Below are 20,548 nucleotides of genomic sequence, written 5' to 3' on the forward strand. Positions count from 1 at the left end.
TTTTTTTTTTTAAGATTTTATTTATTCATATGCCAGAGAGACAGAGAGAACAAGCAGGGGGAGAGGCAGAGGGAGAGGGAGAAGCAGACTCCCTGCTGAGCAAGGAGCCCGATGCGGGACTCGATCCCAGGACCCTGGGATCGTGACCTGAGCCGAAGGCAGACGCTTAACCATCTGAGCCACCCAGGCGCCCTCCCCTGCCCTTGTTTCCAAGCCCAGGGTTGTTCGTTCCTTGCTTCTCCCATTTCAGGACCCCCTCTGTACCCATGCCATGTAAAGCACTGGGGATGTAAGAGTAAGAAAAAACAGAAACATGCCTCTCCTTGGAGAAGCTTCCACTCAATTGGGAGAGGCAGACATTAAAATAATCACACCCCACTTAACGCTGTGTGCAGCATGGAGAGACAGAGGAGTCCACGAGAACATTCATCCACGGGACTTGAGTTAGTTAGGGGGAGGGTAGCTTCAGACTAGAGGCCTGCCCCCGGTTTCACACGGACAGAGTAGCAGGGAAGGAGAGAATCCCAGGCAGCCTTGCAAAGCTCTCAGACGGTGGGAGACGGGATGGCTGGGTCTGGTTGCCTGAGTACAGTGAGCAAGGGGGGCTTTGTCAGAGGCGGGCTGCTGGTGGACCTGTGGCAGGGGGGGTGGGGGGGGGGGGGGGTTGCTGCTAGGCAACCACAAGTGGGAATCCTGTCTCTATCCAGAAAAGCTAAGGGAACTCCGTAGTGGATTTTAAGTGGAGGAGGGACACAATGAGATCAGCATTTTTGAAAGATCTCAGTGGCTTCAGGGTGGATAGAGTGTAGACTGCAGAAGGATGAGAATAAAGGACCCCTGGGGCAGAGGAGGAGGCCTTGATGGCTGACACCTTTGAGGCAGCAGGCTGGCTGTGGGAGGGAGGACCCCTCATTTCCTGGGACAGTGGCCGATGTGACCGCTTCCTTCAGTGCTCTCCAGGAGAGAGTGGCCTCTACTTCCTATACTGTCATGGACTCTCCAAAGTGGAGAAACCCCCAGAGCCAGCAGTTCTCTTTACCAGCCTCAGTCTGAAGTCCCATGGGGCTCTGATCCACAGAAAGCACTGCCCGCCCTGGTCCAGATAGAAGCTTCCACAGTCTGTGGCGGATTCACAGTAAAACGCTCCCGCAATCCAACAGGGAGTTCACTAACCTGGCTTTATTCCTTCTGATTTCAAGAAGAAAAAAAAAAAAGCAGTAGACCTGGCCTTTTCAGAAGGGGAGAATCAGTGTAGCAGGTGAGCCTAGGTCTCTGTGCCCACTAGACCTACCTGGGAGTTGCCGCTTCCCTGCTCCTGAATGTAGCTCAGGGTGTGACTTCCCCTTCCTGACCTTTCCTTGGAGGGAGGTAATGCACCCAGGTGGAACAGGTGGGTCCTGAGATCCCACTTGCCTGGGTTAGAATCCCCTGTGCTGCCATTTACTTGACCCTCTTAGGTCTTCCCTGATCCCCTCTCAAAGGCCCCGGGATTCTGAACCCACAGCCTAAAGACAAGTGCAGCCTGGAAATGAAGGGGAGCTGACAGCCCAAGGGACTATCCCCAAGCCCTGGGGGATGTGGACAAGTCAATGGATGCCTCTGGCAAGACACTTCTCATTCATTCAGCTGCCCCCTCTCTGCCGTGGGGATAATGGTATATCTGCCTCCTAGGATGATACCAGGATGAAATAGATAAGGCATGTAAAGGCATGAGAACACCCAGGAGGCACTGAGTTTGGGTTCCCCTTGAGGCAGGGGAAGGTGATTCCAGGATGCAAGAGTGAGGGAGTGAGGGGAGCGGAGAGAGAAGGGGGAAACACCGGTAGGATTCTTGAATAGTATTCAGAATGGCTCCAACAATTTCTCATCAAGGGACAGGAGCTGGAGTATTTATCTACCAGCCCCCATTGGCTGAGAGCTGCCCCCCCGGGGGGGGGTAATTTTCCCTCATTTCCAGGTTGCACTTGCCTACAGACTGGGCAGGCTCCTGTGATTTCAGAGAAATATGCCCGGAGACCTAATAATTTGTTAGGTAATGAGCTGGGGTGGGAGGAGGGGAAGCTGCATGAGGGCTACCGCCACCCCCCTCCCCCCACTCCCAGGGACAGTGGCCTTGAGGAGGGATAAAGGGGAGCCTTGAAAGGGGTGTGCACAAAGAAGATCACGGTCAGCATGGGCAGGAACTGTCTTGAACAGCTGTGGCTAAAACTCAAGGCTGGCCAAGGGAAGCAACATTAGGGCATTAAAATCACCTTGTGCAGTGATCAATGAACGTTACTATTGTCAGTCTGTAAAATGGGGATGCAGATAATCCTACTTTATAGGGCAGTGACCTGCTCATGTGTGGAGAGGGTTGATGGACTGCACAGCACTCTACAGATGTTAGTCGGCTACTGAGTGTTGAGGTAGCAACCTACTCCACACTTACGTAAGCCTGAGTTTTTATAAGTCAAACTTCTAATGGTACTGAGATGAGCAAAATACAGCTCCTGGCACCTTGGAGCTTACACTCAAGATGGAAAGACTCCAATAATAGACATGTAAGCAAACCAAATATAGAAGAAGAAGTCTTGATTAGTGCTCTGAAGGGAAGAAATGAAGCACAAGGGTGAGCAGAAGCAGAATAGGAGAGCGAAAGCCTCTCTGAGAAGGTGACATTTAAGCTGAGACTTGCAGAATGGGAAGGCGCGGCTGTGGGGAGAACATGTGAGACAGAGAGGAGAACACATCCAAGGACCTCAGGGAGGAGACCACCCAGCACCTCTGAGGAAATGACAAGAGCAAAGCCATGGGAGACGGGGGCGGGACACGTAAGGAGAAGGTGAGGAGGTGGGACGGCAGAGTTTGGAAGAGCCAGACCACAAAGGGCCTTGTAAGACACAGGAAACAGAATTCATTCTAAGTGAAGTTGGAAGCCACAAGACAGGTACACAGAGTAATGACATGATTCAGTTTTCGGTCCCGCTCTCAATTTCCTGCCTTCGATATTGTGCTATAGTGATATAAGATGTCAACATTGGGGGAAGCTGAGTAGAAGGTTCTTGGGACTCTATGTATTATTTTTGCAACTTCCTGTCAATGGGAATGCTGAGAATGGATCAATTAATTCATCAATTGATTCAACAGCTATTGACTGAGTACCTACCACGTGCCAAGCTCTGCTGTAAGTTGCTGAGGATTCAGATTTGAAAGAGACATTATATCTGTGTTTGTGGATTTTATAATCTGGTGTTAGGCAGAGAGCTCGTATGCCAATAAAGAAATAAGAGAAATTCATACCGTGGTAAATGCTGAGGAGAAAATAAAACAGGATGACCGAGGGAAAACAACAGGCTTGGAGGAGGATGGACACAGTATGAGTTGCCAGAAGCCCTGCAGTGAGAACATGGTAGCCTGAATGAGGATGGAGGCTCCACCAGTGTTCGGCAACAGCTTAGGCTGGTTCTTTGGTCTACACAATCGGTAGGAAATCGTCAGTCCTGGCAGAAGAGTAAGAAGTCTTCACTTACCTAGAGCACTTGTAGTTTGGTGTTCAAAGGTCATAACAACTATAATTTCATTTGACCCAGTTAAAAGCTGGATGCCTTGTCTCCACGTCCCCCAGAGAAGAAGACTCTGAGGCAAGAATTCAGCTACAAGTAGGGGGTTGGGGAAGTGAAGCAGAGAAGGGAGGCGAGCGAATGCATCTTGCGTCATGGAGAGAAGTTCTACAGCTGTGGGCACCTGGGGCTCCATCCCCTAGAGAGCCTGAGATGCAGAGCAGCACGTTTCTCCCCAGCATTTTCAGACACCCCCCCCCCCCCCCGTGCAGGGGTGGAGTGGCTAGAGCAGACAGAGAAAGCTGTGGGCAGCGCGGCAGGTGGGAGTCACTGGTTCAGCGTGCATGCGTCGCTGGGTTCCAAGAGGGTATGCATGGGCCATCGACAGTGTCTGCCACACTGAGGTTGGGCTACCGTAAGCAGATTCACCAACTGAATGCCAGGAAAAGACTAGAACAAGTCCATCTCCTTTTAACCCTGAGAGACTTTTTTCCCATTAACTCCCCAGTCTATCCAACATATACGACTTAAACCTCAATATGCCCTGTGGTATTATCTTGCTGCCCAAAGACAACAATTTTTAATAACAACTGTAAAATGACAGCTAATACTCATTGTGCACTTACAACACACCAGCCACTAAGCAAAGCAGTTTGCATTTAACCAGCCCACAACAGCACTGGGAGGCACTAGTATTACTCCCAATAAGGTTAGAAAACCAAAGTTCAGAGAATTGAGAGGATGACAAAATCCTTGTTGTCACCGTCAGTAATAAAAATAGTTCTTAACTGCTAATATCTCCTGTGTATCCCAACTGCCCAGAGAACTATGCTATACATGTTATACCCATTTTCCTATTTAATTCTCATGGAAATGCAAGATAAAATGCTATTTTCACACCCACTGAGCAGAAGAGAAAATTGAGATTCATAAAGGTTAGGTAACCGATAGCTCAAGATTATAGAGCTGGAAGTGGGCAGACCCCAAATTCAAATCCAGATCTCTCTGCATCCAAAACTCCTTCCTCTAAACCATCTTGCTAGACCCCAACAGTTCTACCCCACTGTTCTGCTATGTTTTAAGCAGGAAGTGCTTTGTCTCTCCCACTGGGGCGCATTCAACAAAGACGCAGACCATCAAGTGCTTCACTTGACCTTCCACAGGAATACTGAGTCCCTAATAGTCGGAAGGATAGCTTTGGTCAGAATCATTTGCCAACGTGAATAATATCAGACTCAATACACTGAACAAGTTAATTAAGTCATTAAGACCACTAAAGATCCATTTGAACTAAGAATGATTTCTTAACATGCTTCACTTGGAGTCTGAGGCTTTACAGGCTTTTAGGGCTCTGCTGAATGCTTCTCAGAACAGCTACTGGCAACAAGTACTTCCAAGAATGGCCCTCCATGCACAATGTACAGTGGATGTTAAAAGGCCAAGATGAGAAATGGAAGAAGACTTTCTGAAAGTAGAAATTTTAAGTCTAGTTGAGTATTTTCACTAAAGGTGCAAGTGCCCTGGTTTATTGAACAAGACACTTGAAGGAAGGTGTAATAAGCCTAATAGGTTCCTGGTGGCTGAGAAAGGGTTTGTCTTTGAACCACAGCTCTTTTATTCATATTTTGAGTGTCTGCCCTCTTGCAGCCTAAGAGGGTCTAATTGGCTTGTGCTGTGAACTGGACACACGGGCTCATAGGACCTTAAAGTCATCTCCCTACTCACCAGAAACAACCTCATGTGACACATTACTTGCTGTCATGGCACTTTGGTGAACACACACAAAAAAAGTAAAATGCAAACGCAGCAGTTTTTCCTAATTAAAATATTTTCCCTTCTTTTCTGTGAACTGACATTTCTCCAGAATATTTTCTCCTCTGGTGTGTTCAGACGGTTGAGTCTATTCTGATTGATCTCCAAGGTCACATTACTGCTAGAATTTGATACATTCTACAGCTTACACATCGCCCCAAGCATTGCTGCCCTTTTTACAAGTCCTTTGTTTGTTTGTTTGTTTTTAAAGATTTTATTTATTTGAGAGAGAGAATGAGATACGAGAGAGAGAGAGAGAGAGAGAGAGAGAGAGAGAGAGAGAGCATAAGAGGGGGGAGGGTCAGAGGGAGAAGCAGACTCCCTGCTGAGCAGGGAGCCCGATGCGGGACTCGATCCCAGAACTCCAGGATCATGACCTGAGCCGAAGGCAGTCGCTTAACCAATTGAGCCACCCAGGCGCCCTACAAGTCCCTTGTTAATCTTGCTCTCTCGGACGGAGCTCCTAGACCTCAAAATCTCACATTTATTAACGATATGTGTTTGCACCGAACTTAGCATGGAGCCACCTGCCCTCATATGAGGAATGCATTTTTCAACATGAACAACTGACTCCGAGGACACCTGAGGTCCAGATCTAGGTCTTGGGAGCTGAGAGCTAGGTTGCATGTTTAGGCATTGGTAGATGTGTCCTTGGCTTTATCAGTGCTAATTGATCATCGTAGCAGCAGAGTGTAAGCATGGTCTTAGAGGAGACCTGGATGCAGGTCTGGATTCTATCATTGGGACCAGGCTCTGTGAGCCTGTAAAAGTGCCTCAATATCTCTGAGCCTCAGATGCCTCATCCACACAATGTGAGATCATGGTATCTACCTCTGTTAGTTTTCTCTGACTGCCGAAATTAATTACCACGACTTGGTGGCTTAAACAACACAAGGGTATTATCTTAAAGTTTTGTAGGCTAGAAATCCAACATAGGTCTCAACTGGGCTAAAACCGAGGAGATGGCAGGGCTAGTGCCCTTCCGGAGGCTCTGGGGGAGAATCCATCTCCTTGCCATTTCCAGCTTTTAGAAGCCACCTCTGTCCATGGCTCCTGACCCTCTAGCTCCCTCTTCAAAGCCAGCAACAGCAGGTCAAGTCCTCCTCACATTGCATCACACTGACCTCCTCTTTGCTTCTCTCTTGCACTCTTAAGGATCTTTGTTTTTACTTTGAGCCAATCTGGATAAGCCAGAATCATCTCCTGACTTTAAGGTCAACTGATTAGCAACCTTATTTCCATCAGCAACCTTAGTGCCCCTTTGCCATGTAACCTAAGGTATCCTTAGGTTCCTGGGATTAGGGTATGAACAGGTTCTGGGCATTTGGGGACAGGGGAGCAATATTCTGCCTACCAAACTCTCCCCCCGCCGCATAGGTAAGTAAATTTCCTAGCAGGTTTGCCTAATCAGAGTGCTCAGTGCCCGATAACGATGATTAAAACTGATAGTTGGTCCGATCGACAGCACTAACTTTTCTGTGAGAAAATGACCCCCCCCCTCTATCACTGTGTGGCAACGGATGGCTTTTCAATGTTCATATTTGGAGACACCAACTTTGACAATGCTCCCAGTGAGGTAGCCCATGGTCATGACAGTCTCTGCTGAGGTGCTCCAGTAAATTAAAATGCAGTGTTTACTGATGGGCTCCTGGAGGTACCAAACATTCGTTCAGTCCAACACACAGCTGGAGAAACAGCTGGAGAAACACAGTTCTTCCCTCAATGTACTTAGAGTCCAATGGGAGAGATTACAGATAGACCTGAAATTGCCTGATGTATTCATTTATTTACTTGTCCCTCATCTCTCTCCCACTCAAATATAAATTCCATGAAGGGCTGGGACTTTACTAAAATGTACACACCTGTATTCTCGGCACCTGGAAGAGTGCCTGGAGTATACCAGGTACTTAATAAATATTTGTTGAACAAATACAGCGCAATACATCATACAAGCCATTATGTTAGAGCTTTTTCATAAAATATGCAAACTAGGTGAGAGAACATATTGACTAGCCAGAGAGGAAAAAGAATCTTATCTCTCCTGTAGAAAGTTTCCAGCATATTTACAAATAGCTCCTACTGTACCCACACAGAATGGGCTCCCTGTGGGGCCTGCAGACCGTGGCCCTCACTGGCTCATTTCAGTGTACGCTTTCTTCCTACCTTTATTACCCTGTTTGCAAACTGCACCACCCCCAGATCATGATACAGGGGTCTCCTGAAGCCCATACCTGTGCCTCATGCTAAGGACTATCCATCATACCCACCATCCCCCTCTGCACCCCCCAGGCCCCCAGTAAGTAAGAAATAAGCTAATTCCATTTTAGGGGCAGTGAAAGATCTGGTGAATTGTGATCAAAGTGCAAAAGCTTTGCCCGATCTTATAGAAAAAGAAGAGAAAAAACTACTCAGTCTCCCATACTGGACTTCCGTATCAGGGGGCCCAGTTGCTCATTAAACTCAGTATGTGCCACACTAACCATGATCTTTCCCCCAAAGTCTGTTCCTCCTATGTTTCCAGTCTCATTTAATGTACTCATCATCAAATATCCCAAGAATTCAAGCAAGGAAATTAGAAGATGCAATGCCTAGGAGATGGAGAAAGAGCATTGTTACCTAATTCATTTGCATTCTAAGCTTTGGATAACGGGCCTGAACAGGTGACTGTGTGCTTGGGGCAGAGCTTTCGCATCACTGGTGTCTGTGCCGCAATCTGGTTTCCTGGTTCTCTTCTCACCTGTTCCTGGGCATCCATAACCCGTCTCCACAGGATCCCACAATGCTTGGAAGTTAAGGCCCAGTCCCCAGCCCTGCACTAGGGAGCACAATGCACCACATCTCCTCTGACAACACAGACATCCCCCATTGCTTCGGTGTGGAAGGAGATCCAGGACCAAGCCCCGAGGAAACCCAGTGTGATAGACATGGCTGCCCTGAAAGTTCGCAGCAGATCAGGGAAAGCCCCCCGGGCCAGGCTCTACACACACCACAGCACACAACAGGAAGCAGAGACCAGGTCTTCCCAAAGAGGAGGTTCCAGGATCAGAGTGAGGGTCCTTGTCTGGGAAAGGGGAGAGGTTCTTAGCCAGGCACCACGGTTGAAAAATTCAGACCAGGCACCAAATGGAGACAGCCCTCTCATTCCCCCTGGCCTTATATTCGTGTAAGCCAACACAACAGCTTCTAGCACATGCCTGAGTGAAGACAACTCCAAAAGATTCGTTGTACAAGGCAGACCTCGGTAAGGCGATCAGTGAAGAAGGATCCCAGAGACACGAGAGTCTTAAAGAGAGCAGAGCAGAGCCTCTTGGGGCTTGACTCAGAAAATGACCTTTTCTGAAGAGCAGGAACTAGCCAGGGAAAGGAAAGATCGGGACAGAGCAGTCAGTCAAGGGCTGCAGACTTTTCCTTTAAGCTGCCTTTGGGGCCAAGCTCTTTCCTGACCATCTGACCTGCTGCCCTTGCTGACCTGCAGCCATCACCCCACCACAGGTCTTTACTCTTCTCCATTCTCTTCCTACAAAGAGGGAAATCCATTCCTGTGAATTTTGGGGCTGCCAAGATTTGATTCTAATACTCAGAATCGAGGACTTTCAGACTTTAAGGGACACAAATGCTTGAAAGTAGAGTTACAAAATGGAATGGAAATGACAATTTCCCTTGGCCTAAAAATATGGTTTAATAACCACCACTGTCTGGTAATTGGACTTACTTTATTGAGCTCTGCTCAAACAGAAAACAAACAACAAAAACCTAAGTGTAGCTATTGGTATGCTCTGGAGGATTTTAGCAAGTGTGATGGGATAGAGGATGCCTGGAGGGGGTAGCATTTATACAGAAGCTGCAGGCAATCACACAAGGCCCGGCCGCAGCTCTGGGCTCATCTCTTCATGGAACAGGTGCTCCAAGCAGTATATACATTTTGAACGTGCCCCAGTGTACCCAAGTCACTAACTCAGAGTTTCACAAAACAAGTCTTACCTTTTCCACGCGAGACACACTCTGTTTTTTACTAGATTCAGCTCTGTTCCATTCCATTGTACTGCATGTGTTTTATAATGCTGGTCTCCACACTCCACTGAGTCTCGAGTACTAAGGGGTCACTAATGATTTGATACAGGTCATCATGGGGCCCATGTCTGCATGACACAAAGCTTTGACATCAGAAGTGTGGTTTAGTGAATGAGAGCAAAGCTTAGAATCTAGAAGATTCTTACGCTGTTGTAACCAGTTCTGTCTGCCATCCTTCCTTCCCCTCCCCCAAAATGTCCTGTTGGGCCCAGGGAAGCCTTCGTTTGTTGGGAAACAAAGAATGAATGGGAATTGTATTTCACTGTAATGACTTTAAAGGGGATTTCTGGGTTCCAGGAGAGAAGAAGTTAAAGAAATCACTAAAAATCTATTTCTTTCTTCCAATTTGGAGTTGTTTGTGAGGAACAAAGAATCCCGGAAGCCTCTTGTGTGGAAAAGGGAAGGAGAGGCTGCCTACTGACCCACTGAAGCCAGGCAAACAAACCCTCCCCGCAGATGTAAGAAATGGCAGCCCCCCTCCAAGCAAGGACTTCCCAGGGACTCAGAGGCCTCATTAATGCTCCTGAACCACAGCCAGCCGGGGACAAATGAGAGCACAGCAGGCGCTCCTTCGTGGGGTCTCTTGCTCTCCTTCACTATATGGCTATTTGATTTGGCAACTCAGGGGCCTGTCTTTCTTTTTCTCTTTTTTTTTTTTTTTTTTGTAGAAAGTAATATAATCAGAGGTCTCCCACTTCTGACCCTCCCAGACTATCCCCCTAGAAGCAACCATTGTTCTCACTTTCATACAGATCTTTGCAGAGATGGTGCATAAAGATATAAGTACACCCATAATCCACTCATTCTCAACAGGGCAGTATTGTCTCCAAAAGGGTGAAAACTGGTTCACGGGAGGAGGAGGGCAGAAAAATCCTGCTCCTTGTGTATGAAGCACAGATAATACACTGCCTAAGCAGACAGGCTATGTCTGTAATATTAAAGTTTCATTGGAAGTCCATTAGGAAAAAATGTCGGGGGGCTCCTGGGTGGCTCAGTTGGTTAAGCATCCGACTCTTGATTTTGGCTCGGGTCATGATCTCAGGGTCATGAGATCAAGCCCCGTGTAGAGCTCCATGCTGGGCGTGGACCCTGCTTTAGATTCTCTCTCTCTCCCTCTCCCTCTGCCCCTCCCCCTCTGCTCACAAGCACAAAACACACACTCTCACTTTCTCAAGAAAAAAAAAGTCTAAAAAGTTTCCTTAGAGCTGTTAATGAAAAATAAGTTGGTAAGTACTGATGTAATCCCATTTGTTTGTACACAGAAAAGGTAGCACTCTGTCCTGGTATACCCTGTTCTAGAAGGCAGCCTATGCGATAGGATGAGTGCTTGGTCTTGAGTTTCAAATTGTGGCTTGAATCCTGGCTCCAACACTTACTGGTTGTGGGAAGTTGACCAAGTTTCTTAAAGTGTGACACTTCAATTTTTTCGTCTAGAACGGAGATAATAGTGGTAGCAGCTACCGCCTAAGGTACCTGTGAAAATTAATGAGTTAACACATCCTGTAAAGCACTTACAATATTGCCTAGCACGTGGTAGATGCTCTGTAAGTGCTTGCTACATTGTGATTTTCCCACTGAATCGTGGGTCTTAGAGATTGGTCTATACTCTTTTCAATGGCTGAATGGTGTTCCCATGTGTGGACATATCATAATTTATTTAGGTCAGGAGCAAGCAAATGAGAGCCCACAAGCCAAATTCAGTAAGCCACCTGTTTTTGTTGTATTGGCACATAGCCATGGCCATTCATCTGCATATTGCCTAGGGCAGCTTTCACGCTGCGACAGAGACCATGCGGGCCACAAAGCCTAAAATATTTGCTATCTGCTCCTTTATACAAAAAGTCTGCTGAGCCCTAGTTAAGTCAATCCTTTTCTAAAGGACACATGCACAGTCAGATCCACATTCTATTACAACAAATATCAGAGCAATGAATATTCTTAAACATCTTTAAGCATCTTTAAGCATACTAGCAAGCGTATCTAAAAGATAAATTCCTGGAAGTGGGTTTCTTGGGTCAAAAGACATAATTTTCAGAGATATTGCCAGTTCCTTCCTTACAGGTTATATTACACCCACCAGCAGGGTTTAGGAGGACCCCTTACTGCCTACCCTTGCCACATTAGGATATTATCTAACTTGGGGGTTTTATCACTCTGATAAGGTAAAAGAAAAACATTATAGCTTTGTTGTTTAAATATCTTTATTTTATGATGAGACTGAGTTTTTAAAAACTCTCTTAAGAAATGCCTTTCTTTATTTTTTTTAACATTTTATTTATTTATTTGACAGAGAGAGACACAGCGAGAGAAGGAACAAAAGCAGTGGGAGTAGGAGAGGGAGAAGCAGGCTTCCCGCTGAGCAAGGAGCCCGATGCGGGGCTCGATCCCAGGACCCTGAGATCATGACCTGAGCCGAAGGCAGACGCTTAACGACTGAGCCACCCAGGCGCCCCAAGAATGCCTTTCTTTAAAAGTGAACAAATCCAGTAGTAGCTGGCAGATAACATGTCACGAGCTTTATCCTTGCAGAACTCCTGTGAGTTAGGTAGCATTATCCCTATTTTACAGATGAGAAAACCAAGGCACAGCGAAGTTAAATAAACTGGCAATGATCAGAAGCATGGGAGAGTTCTGTGGTTAAGAAAATTGGCCTTAGGGGTGCCTGGGTGGCTCAGTCAGTTAAGCATCTGCCTTTGGCTCAGGTCATGATCCTGGGGTCCTGAGATCAAGCCCCGCATCAGGCTCCCTGCTCAGCTCAGCAAACAGTCTGTTTCCCCCTCTCCCTCTGCCCCACCCCCCAACTTTTGTGCTTATTCTCTCTCTCTCTCAAATAAATAAATAAAATCTTAAAAAAAAAAAAAGAAAAAAGAAAAAGAAAATTGGCCTTAGTGTCAGAGTACCTGAATTCAATCTACAACTTCACCACAATTATTAGCTGTGTGACTTTGGGAATGTAATTTAACTCCTCTATGCCTTGGTTTCCCCCTTTTTTAAAAATGAGAATAACAAAAGTACTCATCTCACAGTGTAATGTTGAAAAATAAATGAGGGCTCTGATGCTAATGGTATTAAGCGGTGAAGCCACCATCTGAATCCAGGTGTTTCTGAGCTGGAATAGAAGTTCTTAAACATATAAGCTGTTTCCCTTGGTGACAGTGTATGATTACTAAGCATTTTATATTTGCTGGATAAAGAGCTATCGATGTCTTTCCTCATTGTCAGAGACTTTAAGAAAAAGCACCAACTCCAACCATTGCTGCAAACATACAAGTACAGTACCATGACCCCCAAGTCTGAGCATGTCTCAACTTGCTCAGCTACAATTGTTTGGAAATTCTGAAACATGAAACCATTCAGGATAAGAACTGCCAAAGAAACACGAAGACTATTTAATCCTTCAAGTGTTTCAGATCATCCCTATCTGAAATAACACAGTACCAAATTAGCTTTTAGCAAGACACGTATAAGAGAGATTTTTAAAAATGTTTTGGGTGTACATGAAATATACTCCTTCAGTTCATTTCTCTGAATGGGATTGGCTTCCTCACAGAACAACAGCTCAGTCAGTTTATCACCTAAAACCTAGAGCACCACTGTCCAATAAAAACATCTACAATGATAAAGACATTCAATATCTAGTATGACCAATATGGTAACCACTAGCCACCTGTGGCTGTCAAGTTCTTGAAATGACTAAGGAACTGAATTTTTACTTTTTGTTAATTTTACTTGACTTCAATTGAAATTTAAATAGACACACGTAGCTAGTAGCCACTATATTGGGCAAAGTGGCTCTAATCACCCCAGATTTTGTGCAGATTTTCAAAAGGTGGGAAAGAACACTAATGACAACATAGTAAGTTTTACTTTAACACCTGGGAAATGAATTGCTGGACTCTGATGCCTCTAGAAGGGCTAGCTTGTAACCCAGTACCTTCGTTCCTTGAATTTAATCAGGCTGTACCTATTCTGCACCACCCATCTGAGGAGGCACAAAATGGAATCAGAGCAACTCCTTTGTCAGAGTGCATAGGTTGCTAGTCATCAGCCCATAGTCTCACCTAGCTCACAAGTGTTTCATTTGGCCCATACAGTGCTTTAGAGTTTGAATTAATGGCCAACATTTAAAATTCAAGTGGTTTTTGCATTTCAGACTTCATTAGTAAATTCAGAAGTCCTGACAACATTTCCCCCCTGTAGCAGTTGGCTGGAGCTGTGAAGATTCTGCTCCCTTTAGAGGGCACTTATACTCTCCAGGTTGACGAAGTCCCCACCATTCCCTATTATCTTCCTTCCATCTCCCTTCATTCATTTACCCAGTGCCTGGTTGTCCCCAGGGGCCATGTGAGCTTCTGATGGCTACTCTTGGACTTTGACCCAACTCCAGCCATTTCCCTGAGACTTTCCTGATGCATGTATACACACACACACACACACACACACACACACACACAGTTTATCCACAAGCCTGACACACCTTGTACTTCTGTACCTCTGTGCCTTTGCAAATTCTATTCCTCTTATTTGGAATGCCTTTCTCTGTCTGGCTAACCCTAACTCCCTTTTGAAATCCAGCCGAAAGAATACCTCCTCCACAAAGTCACCTGGACTTCCCCAGGCAGAGCGAGCTGCTGGTCCTTTTCAAAGCACTTTGTATGTTCTGCACACTGCTGTCATCATTTATTGCCCCCAGTCCACTGCTCCAGACAAGCATTTCCTGGAGGGAAACACTAGTGTCTTACCTTGGTGTCCCTGAGTGCTAGAACAGGTGAATGAATTCTGAAACCTGAGTCTCTAGCCCAGGCTGCCTACATGGATCACGAGAAACTGCCAAGAGTTTTGCAGTCCACTGCCTCCTGGACTTTCATGATGAAAGCCCGCGAGGCCTTCCAGCCTCCACTTGCCTACTCTCCTCCCCTCACATCCCCATCCCTCACCAAGCCTGTTACACCTGCTGTTTTCCCCGCCTCTAGAAATAGCAGAGAACCTGTAACCATCCCACAGCTATTTATTCAAGTTAATGACCTGTGAGTCCCTTTAGGCCCTTCTTCAGGAAAGACATCCCCACATCCCGTGGGGTCTCCCTGGACATCAAATTTGTCCCTCTGTCCTCCCCCGCTCACCCACCATCCCTGGTACAAATGCCTTATTTCTGCTCTTGACCATAGGTCAACTATCTCAACAGTCTCCAAACTAACTCCCCACCTGTTTTCAGGCCACCCTGATCCATTCTTCACCGTGATCCACTCCCCACATTCTAACTCATCTGAAACATCTCCACAACTCCCCATTGGCCTCAGAATAAGCCCCTTGCACCATGCACGGCAGTTTCTTGGTCATTGCACTCCAGCCCTAACAGCCTCCTTTTGGCATCTCAAAAACTGGCACATAATGTTCCCTCTGCCTGGAAAACATTTCCCCCAGCACTTCCCATGGCTGACTCTTTCATGATTTAGGACTCAGCTCAAGTATCATCAGAGAAGCCATCCCTCTTCCCCTAACTTAAAGTTGCCTCCACCTAAATTGCCATCCCGTGCTACTCCATAATGATGTATCAGATTCCTTTCTCCAAATCAATAATTTTCATGCTTGTTTATTGTGTCTCTTCCACTGAAGTGTAAGCCTCATGGAGGGTGGAGACTTTATCTGCACCCCCAAGCCTTGGTACAGCGTCCTTGTATAGCCCCAAGCCCTGCACAGCTGTCTGGTACACAGTTGGCACCCAACCTGTGTTGGTTATTGAATGTCAAATGATGAATGACTCTGTGAATGAATGATGGGCAGATGAATGGATGGATAGATGGACGGACGGACAGACATAACGTAAAAAGCAAGCATCTATTCTAACTCATGCAACTATGAAGAAATAGTTCCAAAATGTGTTCCAGTGCATTCTTTCCAAAAAATAACACTTGTTCTAAATTAGGTATTTGGAAAGAAGAAATCTCAGAGTGTATAAAGAGATAAGAATTTTTGCTGATCGATCGTGTCAATGCCTAGTCAGGTAGAGGTAACTAAGTTATCTGCTAACTTTCATTTGGGTGTTATTTCAGGTACTCTGTGCTCCCCGAAACTTCCAAAGGGCTTCACAATTTAAAATTGGTGATGGGATATGCTCGAGCAGACTTGCCATGTAACAATTTATCATCATGACAGGTGCTGAGGAGTTCAAGGCAACATGCTGATGCCTGCTTTCCTAAGTCACAGCTCAGGAGAAAATATATTTTGTTAGGGAAATTAGAATCCTCCAAATAGATTCATCAGTGTATTAATATCTCTGCTGCACTCAACATTAGAGATTTCTGTTTACAACTTTGTTATCTTTATTTATATCTGTCCAATTTCAAACATGCCCCTAGGAAGACATATTACCAGATGTTTTAAATTTTAAAAGAACAATTTTATCAACATGGTACCTTTTCAAACACGTATGCACCTTATGGTGAGAATGTGACCCAAAATAGAGTAAAACAAAAGTGCTAAAAATACAAAGATCTTGCTAGTATTCGGGGCATCCAAGTATTCCAGGTTAAATCACATTCTCCTCAAGACAGAAGCACCAGTGGAGACTTGTATCATATTGTATTTTACTTCTTCAGTGCAGATTAGTCTCAAACTCTGACACCAGCACAGAAAATGTTTCCACTGCGTTTAAAAAGCTGTGTGCTGGAGACATAAACTGAGCAAAATAAAGATCTGAGTGAAGGCTGAGCACTCCAGTTCCCTGGGGAAAGGAAGGAGTAGATAAGAGTAGCCAGAACACAGCAGCAGGACAAGGACAAATCATCGGGTTGGGCAGGAGACAGCCCAGAACTCCACCAAGACAATAGTGAAGGCTCACCACACTCCCAATTATCGAGCTAAGCAACACCAGGACTTCTCTGACTTTCAGAAGCACCGAAAGTGGCTCATTAGAGCTCAGGCAGCAGGCACACCCTCAGAAAGATGCACAGTACAGAGAGGGAGGGAAACCATCAGTCTAGCGTGTGTCCACTGGATGCCTGGTGGTATAGTTATGGAATTATGTCTCCATTTATTCTGTGCTTGGTGCCCTAAAGGACTTAACACAATTCCAATTCTCTATGAAAACCATGCATAGGATTTTCGTGAGAAACAAATTCAGGTTTTGTAACTAATTCAGACTAAGGTGGTTATAACTGGCGGAAGAAGGAACTGGGCAGATAGGGCACAGGAATGGGAAGGAGGGGTTTTACGCTATGCATTTTAGATGTTTGGTTGAAAGTATGGAAATGTGTTATTTATTCAAAAATAAATTAAAAGTTTGAAGGTACATAGTTAAACACTTTCAGATGACTTTGAAAGCAAGCCTTTTCCCACATAAGCTACCATTTTGGGAAAATGCAAGCAAGCACTTCCTTGCCAGGATGAACGATTCCTTCAGTCTTTCCGCCAGATCTCTGTAAGCATATTTTGTGGAACTGAGCATTCTCGCCTGATTTCTTCATCCTGTGGGTATTAAAATCCTAAATTAAGAAGCCATGGATTAACCAAAGACTTCCAGACCCTCTTAGTGGGTAGTGGATTACTAGCAGTAACAAAGCCTAAAATCTTGTTTAATTTTCCATATTAATTGACAGGATAATAAGCATTGATTTTGCATGTATGCGTGTGTTGGCTGCGTCACTGCAATTATATGGCATGTTTTATTTATGAGAGAGGCCCCAGATTGCTCCAGTGATCATCAGAACCAGTTCTTCCCTCTCAAATGAGCATCAGAGAAGTCTGCATAATGACAGTCACCAGTGGAAAATTGAAGGTTCTCGCTTTTTCCCCCATTACACTGTAGGATAATTTAAGCCCAGACCAATCAAATGTCCACCATTCTTATTCAGAAATTTAATTTCTACTACATCAGACAGGCAGTAAAATGCTTTAGGCCATCTGCTGGCAGCTCCACTGGGTGGGCCCATGACAGAGCCTCAGTCTTTCCAAGTGGTTTTGCTGATGCCCAGCCAAAGAAAAAAATCCTGACAAAGGGACTCTCTGCATTGTCAACAGGTTTGGGCCCTGTGCCTGCTGGCTTGTGGAAAACAAATCTCAAAGAATTGTTTCATTACAAAACAAATCAACAAGTACAGATGTTGCATGAAACATGTAACACAAAAGGGTCATCATAAAGACAAGACATCCAATGCAGACCATTATGAGATCACAACAACGTGGGCATACAGAAAGAGAGCAGCAAAATGTGGATATAAAACTTATTAGAGAGGGGAGAGAGAGAGAAGTAAATAAACAAACAAGCCACTAGCCGACTCCACAGTCTCTGGAGGCAATGCGTAGGATTGGGAACGCTGTGGAGTTCCACGAATGTGGGTAGTGTGCGTGGCAAACAAGAATGGTGAGGTCACATCAGCTGTGTGCTATCAGATCAGAAAACAGGCTCTCCAGGAAGTCACTAAGCTCTCTGGGAGTGTTCATGAATACACAACCAGTATTTAAATAAGCTGATGTTTCTAACACTGCAGAGGATCTTTGCTTCCAGAAAGGCAGAGTAGATATATTTTCCCTAATCTTCCTGCTAAGTAGGGCTGGAAAGCCTGGGCATGACACGTAAGACAAACACAAGTCTAAAGGTGGAGAAAAGAAGACAGATCTTCAAGGGACCTCGGAACGTAAACAACAGGGCAGTGAGTTCCCTGGGGTTTTGTTTTGTCTCAGGTATACCAGACCGGGTAAGCGGGAAACCACCCAGCCACCCCAAAACACCAAAGGACACAAACAGAAGTCCCAACAAAAGCCTGCTCTCTCTAGCCTAAAGGATAGGAAAGAGACAGCCTAGCAAGACAGAAAACTTTGAGAAAATAATTGCTCTACTCCAGCTAAACACAATTACAGAGATATTATTGGTGGGGTGCACACGAGCGGGGGGAGAGGGGCAGAAGCAGAAGGAGAAGCAGGCTCCCCGATGAGAAGGGAGCCCGATTCGGGGCTCTATCCCAGGACCCCGGGATCATGACCTGAGCCGAAGGCAGATGCTTAACCAACTGAGCCACCCAGGCACCCCTAAAATTTATATTTTATAAGAACCCTGTGTTCTTGCCTATAATCATGGCTAACAAAAGAGGATTTCGCTATATATGTAGGTCTCATCGCCGTTTACACCAGCTTCCCACTTTGGCAAGATCAACCAGGAAAAAGGGAAAAGTCAGGGAAGGCCCAGTGCCGGTGGCAGCGACAACACTCCCATCTAAAAGTTGGGTTGTTATTGCCTGGCTACATAAGATACTGTCTCAGCAAGAAAGAAAGTAAGTATCTGGTCTCCTTTTACTGCGGAAAAAGAACAGAGCTGGCTACAGGATAACAGAATTAGATCAGGCCTTGAAGAAAATGAATACAAGTTATCCCAATGCCCAGAGCCCATCTTCCTAGTTTATTCAAAAGAGTTTGTGGAAACAAAATTGAAGAAGAACTCGGTAAACTAAATTATTCCTATAAAGTTCCCATTGGAAAGGAAAGGATCATCTTTACGAATAGAATTACAGACATATTTAGTTGGAGAAGGAACTTCCTAAGGCACATCCTTGCCTAGTGGAAGGAAGAACAGCGCTCAAAGATGAGATCAGAGCATTGGTAGATCAATGAGCTGAGTGCCATTCTGCCCTCAGCTGTGGGACCACAGGGGTGCCTGGTGTCAGAAGACAGGCAATGCCTTCCCTGATTGTGGCCTCAAACTGAGGTGATCCAAGCTTCTTTCACTTCACTCTTCAAGTGAATTCATTTGACAGAGATTTTAATAAACTTTATGAAGTAAAACATTTTTTTTAAAAACTTTTTATTTATTTATTCATGAGAGACAGAGAGAGAGAGAGGCAGAGGGAGAAGCAGGCTCCCGCGGAGCAGGGGGCCTGATGCGGGGCTCGATCCCAGGACCCCGGGATCATGACATGAGCCGAAGGCAGACGCTTAACCATCTGAGCCACCCAGGTGCCCTGAAGTAAAACATTTTTATGTATGTATACACCCATGGGACCACCTCCCAAGTCAAGATACAAAACATTTTCATTATCCTCAAAAGTCCCCTCGTGCTGCTTCATAATCACTCTCTTTTCCAAAATGTAACCACTATTCTAACTTCTGTCACCTGAGATTAGTTTTCCTTGCTCTTGAACTTCATATAAATGGAATCATACAGTCTATGTACTCCTTTTTTGTGTCTGGCTTCTTTATTCAACATGTGGTTTGGAAGTTTACTCATGTCTTTGTGTGTATTTGTAGTTCGTTCTTTTTTATTGATGAGTACTATTTCAAAGAGTGTAACTGAACAGCCAGTATGCATGAAAAGGTACTCAAAATCATTACTCATCAAGGGGGTGCAAATTGAAACCACCCTGTGATACCAGAATGAATAGAGCTTTAAAAACCCTGGCAATGCCAAGTGTTGGTGAGGATATAGCAAAACTGGAACTCATATATTATTGGTGGAAGTGTAAAATGGAGCGATCTTTTTTGGAAAAGTATTTGGCAGTTTCTAAGAAAATTAAACATAATTTATTCTGTGACCCAGCAACTGTATTCCTAGATATATATCCAAGAGATATGAGTGTGTACGTATGCAAAAATACTCGTAGAAAAATGTTCATAGCAGCTTTATTCATAATGGTCCCAGAATGGAAACAACCCAGATATCCAGATTCATAAACTGTACTATATGCAAATGAAGAGTTTTTGAGGTTCTACTGTAGGCAAAACATACCCTTCCTCCCTGTCATCTCTTCCCTTTCTGGGCATGACACCATCTTCTTAGGGATCCCATTTCATCCTCAGTTTCCCCTGAGAGCAGGGAGGGAGCGTTGGACACTACGTATCTCCCAGGACCACATATATGCCCGACGTTCCCTCGCGTATGTCACATCCTAGATTCTGGGTCACACGGTAGTCAACAAATGTCCAATTTCATAAACATGTCCTGAGCAGGATGCTAGACCCTGAGAGGAAGATACAAAGATAATGAAGATGTAGTCCCTGCGGAGGAGATATTGGTTAAGAGTGTGATTCCTGGCGTCAGAGAGACCTGGGCTTGAATCCCAAGTTGCATTCGTGATGTGCTCCTGGGCAAGCCCCGATCTCCCAATGTGTGTAAGGCACCTGCACAATGCAAATGA

The sequence above is a fragment of the Callorhinus ursinus genome, unplaced genomic scaffold (genome assembly GCF_003265705.2).
Source record: "Callorhinus ursinus isolate GAN/ISIS: 27379988/994484 unplaced genomic scaffold, GSC_fseal_2.0 scaffold15, whole genome shotgun sequence".
Taxonomy (NCBI): domain Eukaryota; kingdom Metazoa; phylum Chordata; class Mammalia; order Carnivora; family Otariidae; genus Callorhinus; species Callorhinus ursinus.